General features: G+C 37.9%; 1 protein-coding gene across 5 annotated transcripts in view; it reads right to left on the reverse strand.

The window, feature by feature from the left end:
• The window catches only part of LOC124427945, a 66324-nt gene extending 62137 nt beyond the window's left edge, over positions 1-4187 (reverse strand). The window contains exons 1-2 of one of the 5 annotated variants that reach the window (XM_046971418.1): positions 2573-2729; positions 1891-2335 (exon numbers count right to left, since the gene is read on the reverse strand). The gene's annotated coding sequence lies outside the window, so the exon portion shown is untranslated. Of the gene's footprint in view, positions 1-1890; positions 2734-4049 lie in introns of those variants that run through there. The other 4 variants (XM_046971417.1, XM_046971421.1, XM_046971420.1 and 1 more) reach the window with 4 other exon arrangements.
• Positions 4188-7933: the final 3746 nt, after the last annotated feature.

The raw sequence follows: 7933 nt of genomic DNA on the forward strand, positions 1-7933 counted from the left end.
TACTTATTTCTCCCATTTTGTATCCTCCAAAGGTGTTCGCGTTGCTCGCATGAGTTTTCCATATTTTCAATAGCAATGCACAATCACACGTATAAGAAGATATATATATATATATATATATATATATATATAGAGAGAGAGAGAGAGAGAGAAAGAAAGAGAGAGAGAAAGAGGTGCGTTCGCGAGGTCACGAGTTCGACTCGCGTGAGCGGAAATCGCTTCGACCGAGACCAATTCCCTTTTCGGTTCCGTTCGAGAGGAGGGTGGACTGTACGCTCGTTCATTTATTTATTTCCTGATTTATTTACTTTCTTTGGAGCGACCGTACGCAAACATGCATGTACATGTATATATATATATATATATAATGTATATGTATATATATATGTATACATAGGATCGATCGATCGCATAGTCGAAAAATTCGTTTTCTCTGCTCGTATCTTGCCAAGACACGTCCCAAGACGCTCTCCAATTTCTCTCGATGTGTGACGTAGCTTCTTCCCTCACTCGAGCGGCTTTTCGACGAACGATAAAAACGAAACTAAAGATCGATCGTTGACGTTCACTTAACATTAAATATCCCTATTCCTAAATCCTCGGAGAAACGTAAAAAGATTTTATTTCGAAAAGCTCACATACATATTTCTCATGTTACCTACAAGAAACGTCGACGATCTATGATCCCTTTCTTCGATGTTTACAAATCGAATGTAAAATTATGATCGACGATGTTCCCAGCCACGAAACCCGATGCTTCATAAAACTCGACGATATTATTCTTTTTCGAAACGATGGTAATTTCTAATCGAACGAACCAACTACCGTCATGAATATTTTACGATCGTATTGGAGTTCGTCTACGAAAACGTCGATTTTAAGGGCAACAACTTTCAAGGGTAGTCAAGTAGGGAGTGTTTGTTTATCGGTAGATAACATTACTTCCCCACAAATCCTAATGTTTTCTGAATGGAATAAATTTGAATCGGTAATAAACGAGATTTTCCATATTCTCTCGTCGATCGAGTCCTGTTTACACTCTTGGAATTAATCTATGATCGTAAATCAAACTTTGAGTCAATCACGATGACGTCGCCTCTTTTGTATAAAATTAATAAATTGATAATTAATCCGTCCGTCTTTTACGATCAGAAATAATTATCTTTCTGTTAGGATTCGATCGAATTAAATTTTCTGATCGTAATATTATCCTGTCGATTCGACTTTCATAATTAGTTTCGAGAGATCAAGTGCGGTTTATCGACATAGGATTACGACGTTATTTTCATCCTTTTGTCGCTCGTTTCGTTTATTATCATCCAATCGATGATTCTATCGCAACCGTGCACGACTAACTGGCTTTACTCTCAATCCCACTGTACGGTCTAGAATAGAAGGTGAAAGCTTACTACCGCAAGGTTTATCTGGAACGCGATCCTTCATTCCGTCGAGTAGAGCTTTTCCGCGTTCCCGAAAGGGATGTAAATCCGTCGATGTGTCCGAATAGACTAATGAAATGAGAATACATTTCTAACGCGAGACATTTGACCTAGGTTACGAAAGATTTGTATTTGCGTTTTCTCTCTCTCTCTCTCTCTCTCTCTCTCTCTCTCTCTCTCTCTCTCTCTCCTTTCGTTTACTCGTTTACCAATATTACACACCATTTAATTAGCTCATAACGTTTGTATACTTTCTTTAACAATTCGAAATTGATAAAAAATTTATTTATATATATATATATATATATATATATATCTATCTATTTTTCTATATCTCTTTTCCTTTATCATACATTGTTGTCCAATAATAAAACAATTAACAAGAGTTAATCATATTCGGCATGTATAAGCCGAATATGTAAGAGGAACGTCGAACGATTTTCAATCGTACCTCCGATGATCTCCGATCGAAGTTAAGAGCGACTTCCCGCGATTCCAAGCGGTGCATCGAAATTCTTCCGTCTCGACGAGCACATCCCGAACGAACGAGCGTGCGAATCGCGGAAGGTTCGTCGCTTCCACCCAACGAATTCACCGAAGCGTTCGCGTAGCGCGAAATTTAGAGCCACCGATAGAGTCGCCGTTCACTCGCGGCTACGTACATTCCCTTTATTTCTCTATTATTCTTGATAGCTCTCACTGTTTCTATACGCGTTAATTTCCTTCCGCGAATTTTCACTTTATCAAAGCGTACGACGATAAAAAGCACATTTTCCAAAATCGTTCTCGAAGGTGAACGATTAATCGTATAACAGTATGATCCTCGACCACATCGACTTCTTCTTCAAATCCGATGAATTTCACTGTATTCCTTTTGATTGCTCCAAAAATTGTCACTTCACGAATACATATCCATATTTTTATTAAACAACTTATAAACTAAAATTAAATATTTACGAATATATAAATATACTTTTTCATAGAAAAACTCGATGCACTTTATATTACATTACCGTGTAAAATTACCGAGCGATTCTATTCTTATATTTATTTTAATTTTCTTTTCTCTCTCTCTTTCTCTCTCTCTCTCTCTCTCTCTCTCTCTCTCTCTCACGCTCTTTTAAATTACATACTTAAACGAATTTGATAATTTATCCTTTATCGTAAAATTCGCGTGAAGAATTCGATTGCACGTTCGCGACGTAAAAAATGATCGACGAGAGAAGCCTTTGTAGTCCGAGCGAAAGCTCGCGTCGCGGATGGCCGATGCCGACTACGAAAGCAGCTCGAGGACGCGCCGTTTCTCGCGTCCATGCGCCCGCCGGCTTACCTGGGCGCAAGCGCACTTATTTTCGACTCACAGACTCGAATCAGGTGCGAGTGCACGCGACCGCTTTTTCTTATACCTCCTACCCTTCTTTCTCCTCCGACTACCCCCTCTCTGTTTAACCCTCATCCCCCTACGAAAACCCTCCTCGTCCTTTCTTACCATCTAATCCTCAATCCTCAACTTCGAACCCCTAAACTCTCTTTCCTTCTCGACTACTGATTCCGTATAAAACTTGCGACCTTATTACCGCCTCGCCAACTTCCATTTCAACGTTCATCCTTATTGTTACCGATCTCTCCCACGACTATGTATGCGTCCTAACCAATCCTCTGTTCCTTTCCCGTCGTCCCTGCCATCGGTGTGTCCCAGCTCAATGCTGTCACTGTCACCTTTATCGTATCTACTTTTCCGTAATCTTATGATAATACTCTTAAACTCACATTTAAATGCACCCGAAACTTATTCTCGTCTTTTTCTTTGTTACATCCTTGACTTTTCTTCTCGTAGTTACAAAGAAAGGTAGATTGTAATATGTCATTGTAGAAATATACGACGTTAAAAAGTATCGACCAAATATACGAATATATATATATATATATATTTATATATACCTATGCGTATCTATGTGTATATATTATCTATTAAATTGAGAGAAATGTTTTTGCGAACATTGTTTGTTAGTTCGCATTTTGTCACTACGTTCGCAGAAAATAAATGTACGTAGTATATACAATTCTAACGCTTGGATACACTTCCATTTATGTGTATATATATATATGTATAGAGATAAAGGGAGGGAGAGAGAGAGAGAGAGAGAGAGAGAGAGAGAGGGAGAGTTAAACAAAAGAACTTAGACAAACTTTAACTGCGCATATTGAAATTTCATTCACATTTTCTCCTTTTTTCATTTGTTACGTTATTTCATTCTCTAAAGTTATGAATTATGATAGAGTAATACAATGAGTAGAAGGGAAAAAAAATATTTTACTCGAAATTACAGTTGTTAGGAAATTTCGTTCATTAATTGCATTATAATTTTTCAGAAATATAGAAAGAAAAAGTGAGATAGATAGATAAATAGGTAGAGAGCGAGAGAGAGAGAGAGAGAGGGTGGGAGAGACAAAGAGATAGACAGACAGACGTGCGATCGCATTTACGGAAGCTTCTGTAAATCGGACTGGCAAAGACGCACTGCTACGTTTCGAAGTTTCGAAAGACAGAGCCGTGAAATACTCTCGGCAATGGATAATTCCATTGTTGCTTCGCCGCGCGTGCTTTACCAACTTGTACGTGACGAAGTCGCGTAAATACGGTTCCGAATCCAGCTTCAGTTCCAACTCCAGTTTCAGTTCCAGTTCCAGCTTCTTAGTTCCAGTTCCATCTTGAAGCGAAGAGAGAGCTCCGAGCGTCGTACCAGGATCGTGTCTTTCGTATGACTAATCGTCCTACTGACGATCGATAAGTCAATCACAATAAACACGATCGTTCTAATATACTACGAGGTTACGCGAGCTCTGATTCCAAGAATTATAAAACAACAAAAATAGTACCTAGAAGTATTTGTATACGTATGTTATTACGTCGACAATCCTCGACAAGGTTGTATCGATCAAGGACATTAACAGATAAACTGTTGGTAAAGCGTTTAATATCGTGTATACATTGTCACGATAAGCGATCGTTATAATGTAATTCCTTAGAAACGATAATTGTATGCCTTGTACGTAATAAGAAAAGACTTTGAAAGGGCAAGGAAACGTTGTGCCGAATAGAATAAGAAGAGGGAATGCGCGCGTGCGCAAGAGAAACAGAGAGAGAGAGAGAGAGAGAGAGAGAGAGAGAGAGAGAGAGAGAGGGAGAGAGAAAGAGCCTTATGAATGTAAAATAGGCGAGAAACTTGCCAGGAACGCAATGGTATCGCGTCACGGCAGTTGGTAATATAAATACATATTAATTTTACGCGTTCTATCGTTTTGCACGAAGAAAAATTATACGACGTTGTGGATGCAATTTCTTCGTAAAATTTTTTTCTTTTCTTTTCTATCTTTTCCTTTCCTTCCATTAAATATTCCCCTTTCACGTGTAGAAGAGAACAAGAGTAGGTAGATAGATTATATTTATGAAAATTATTTCAGGGTCTTTAGTTTTCTTTCTCTTTCTCTCTCAGTAGTAAATTTACTGCAGTTTCTCACATGCTGAAGGTGATGTAACGAGCCATTTCGTTTGTTACACCGCGCCGACGATAACCATAATCGTTAAGGTTTATGCGCTTCTACCGGGCGTAGGTACGTAAATGCAAGACAAAATGAAATTTCGCAAACGATTAAGGCGCATTGTTGTTACATTTCTCGCCACGGCGAGACTGGGCCCTTTTCGTTCTCATTATTATTTGCGCAGCTTGTTTCGCTCGACTGGCACGTGCTGATACTACGAGAAAATGGGAAGAAAATTTCCTGGACCAAAAAAAAAATAAAACGAAAGAAAACAAGTAGAAAGTAAAAGAAAAAAAAAAAAAAAAAATTAAGAGACGACCGCACGCGTGTTCAATGAAATCGAAAAAATCCCATCTCTCTTTCTCTTTGCCGTATTCGAACGTTACGGAGACGTATTATTTGACGATTTGTGACGATTACTGATGAAATTGTCAAATACAAATGAAGGATTGAATCGAGAACGCTGACAATGAGAACTCGTTTGGGTGCCTAATGTTAATCGAAAGAATAAGCGCGACGAGCTAGGGCCTCGCAAAGAAAAGACGTTTTCATCGAGCCGCGAGAAAATTTCGCAAAGGTCGGCGGGTTATAATGCGAGCTTGGAAGATCGAAATTAAGGTTAAAGCCGCATTTGTTCCGCGAGTTCGTTTTTCCCGCTTACGAAGCTGCACCGCCATGACGTCGTAAAGACGTAAAGAGGAGGATGGCCGATGAAATTTCTTCCCATGAAAATCGACGAAAAAAATTCGCGAACATGGAAATTTTTCTTTGTCGTTTACTTGTTTTATTTTTTCCTTTTTTATTCTTTTTTTTTTTTTTTTTGTCTTCTTTATTTCAACAAGATCACATTTTAAAGCTCGGAAATTCTCTCCTTACAAACGTCTAAAATTAAACAATTGTTACTTCTGATAATTTTGTAATTATTTAAACGATTATAATGTATACGAATTAAAGAAAACCAATATTTAAACAATTATATAGCTTGTAAAGCGCGTTAAATATAAAATAACATCAATGTAACTCGCATTATTGCAAGATAAGAAAATTCAAATTTCTTTATGTTATTTTTATTTATTCTTATACGTTCGTATTAATTATTATTTAAGATTTTTCATTTAAATATCAAACTTTCTACTTTATTCATGCTCGCCATCATATCCACATATTGATTCTAATTATTCTTATTAATTATTATTAATCCTTATTTACTTCTTATTTACAGGATTCAGATAGAACCCTTGATTGTTCCATTTCAATTAATCTATCTTCATAGAAGTATAATCTGACATTTCTGATTTTTTTTCCTTGTTTTTGTCAGACGTACCATTATTTTTACTGGATAAAAAAATTTCTGTCGCATACTAACTTGATTGTCAGGTTACGTGTGAAAGGAGTATAACCTATGCAAGCTTATACACTATCGTTACAATAGGCGCATAGGAGAAACAGTGTTTCCCTATTGCTCTTGTAGTTCATATTTTGTTCATATCTGTCGCTAAAGTCGCATACGCTATGAACGAAAGGTGGTGAACAGCCTTAAAATCGTGCTTATCTTGCCAAATGAATAATTCATCGTTTCAATTTAGCCTAGCGCGTTTTGCGCGAAATTTCACCGGTCAATGGTGGAAAAGAAGAAGAAAACAAAAAAGAAAAGAAAGAGAGAGAGAGAGAGAGAGAGAGAGAGAGAGAGAGAGAAAGAAAAAAGATTAACACAACCGCAGAATGAGAATCGCTATTTAACGTCATACGGAAGAGAACTCTAGGAGAAAGGGAACTCCTTTTCCACGAGTTTCATCTAAATATATTTTCAAGATATCGCTACTTCGAGAGTAAGTATGTCGTATTACGATACATAACTCTACGGTGTTCCTTCGAGAATCGAAATCATTCTTGCTTTGAAAATTTCCAAAGGAAAAACGACGAAGTCGATAAACTTTTGTGTCTTACAATGATTTCGCTGGGACTTTTTACAGTCTATAAAGAAAAAGGAACGCGTTTGCGTTCTCGTTATCGTCGAGGGAACAAGACAATGTCGTTATCTTCAGCCGCATTATACTACTGATCGTATTTTCGATTTTATGAGAAAGGGTAAACTTGTGTGTGTGTGTGCGCGGGTGTCTGCATGTACTGTTTTTGATAGAAAGTAAAAATTTTGAAGGTGGTATCCTTTCGAAAGAATTCTAAGCTGACCATTTTTTCACTTTCTCTTTATTTTTCGAGTTCTCTCTTCGAGGACTGAATTAAGAATAGATTCGTGCTACTTAACATCGAATAAATAATACATTACATACTTTTACATCTTGCGGAATAATGGCATCGACCATCCTTTTTACCTCGTCGCGCAACCTTGACTAGTCGTCAGACACCAAGGAAAATCCTCTTTCCCTTGGAGCTTCCTAGCCTGTCTGCATTATCACCACCCTTCTAGCGTCAACTGCTGGCACCCGTGCACTTTCGCCACTTCGAGCGACGTGCCTGCTTCTGTTACAGTTTCTGGGTACCCCGTACAAGATAGAAAGAGAGAGAAATATATATATATATATATATATATATATACATAGATAGATAGATAGAGAGAGAGGGAGAAAGAAAGAGAGCGAGATAGAAACGTGCTCTCGAAAGAGGCCGAGGAACGAGGATCTTTCCTAGTTACGGGAGTTAATATTTATCGAGACTCTCTGTAATCTCCCATCGTAGTTGAGTCTGAGAAGGTCTCTCTCGCTTCCACGACTGTCAGCGTCACTCTTTTATCCCCTTACCACCTTTAACCTAACCCAGCCGAGCCCTCGAAAAGGAGGAAAAATAATTAAAGTAAAGTAACTTTGAACCAGCTATCTTCGACTTTTACAAGATACGTACCTACTTCCTGTTCTTTAGCCCGAGGGTATATTCGAAGGTACACCGATGGAAAGTTAAATCCTTTCACGAACATTCTGGATGTCCACCGATGA

Source organism: Vespa crabro, chromosome 11 (genome assembly GCF_910589235.1).
Source record: "Vespa crabro chromosome 11, iyVesCrab1.2, whole genome shotgun sequence".
NCBI lineage: Eukaryota > Metazoa > Arthropoda > Insecta > Hymenoptera > Vespidae > Vespa > Vespa crabro.